Source organism: Octopus bimaculoides, chromosome 3 (genome assembly GCF_001194135.2).
Source record: "Octopus bimaculoides isolate UCB-OBI-ISO-001 chromosome 3, ASM119413v2, whole genome shotgun sequence".
NCBI classification, from domain to species: domain Eukaryota; kingdom Metazoa; phylum Mollusca; class Cephalopoda; order Octopoda; family Octopodidae; genus Octopus; species Octopus bimaculoides.
This window is the reverse complement of record NC_068983.1, coordinates 121,296,638-121,297,656: the sequence shown is the minus strand read 5'-3', so window position 1 is coordinate 121,297,656 and position 1,019 is coordinate 121,296,638.

Here is a 1,019-nt window from a genome sequence, read left to right as displayed (position 1 = left end):
AGATAATTTAGAATGGGTTTCTCATTTATATATAGCCAGAACTCAAAAGGATATTGGTTTTCAGATTTACAGATAAAGGATTATCGGTTGTTTTAAGTTCGTTATTCCTCTATTCAGTATAACCAGCAATTCTGATTCTGATTCAAATCTGGATCATTAAATTTTTTACGAGTAAATCTACAGGTAAAGAAAATATTCTCTTTATTCACATATTATCAAAGACTTTCTGTCACTTTACATGCTACAGTCTTTAAAATGAAAACCACACAGGTCAAGGTTCAAGAGACCTGTAAACTTTCAGTAAAAATGTTATGGCCATAAGTAAAATGTTGATGAAATATTATTTACTTCAGTTATGACAATGAGGGTTCTAATTGATCCGATCAACTGAACTACCAAACTTACAAGTGGCTGAGCACTTCACAGACACATGTACCCTTAACATAATTCTCATGAAGATTCAGTGTGATACAGAATATGACAAGGCTAACTCTTTAAATTACAGGTACAACTCATTTTTTTTCCAGCTGAGTGGACTGGAGCAATATGAAATAAAGTGTCTTGCTCAAGGACATAATGTACTGCCAGGAATCAAACTTATGATCATAAGCCAAATACCCTATCCACTAAGCCACATCTACACTTTACTTAAACTAACATACTTAGTATTTACATACCTTGACTGATACTTGCTGTACTGAATCATATATGGATTTGCTTCTATGTCACAACTATATGCTGAAATAAGCTGGCTTAAAGTTGCTCAGCTGTACAATAACAACAGCTTGTGTTGCACATGTCACTTTGTACACACATTACTTCTCTGATTGTATATGCCACAACCTTACTTCATTTTGTGATGGTTGTGTAGGAAAAAGTTTGCTTCCCAATCACATGGTTTTAGGTTCAGTTCCACTCATGGCACCTTGGAGAAGTTGGCCCAGGGCCAACTGAAGCCTTATGAGTGGATTCAGTTGTTGGAAACTAAAAGAAGTCTGTTATATATGTATATGTATGTG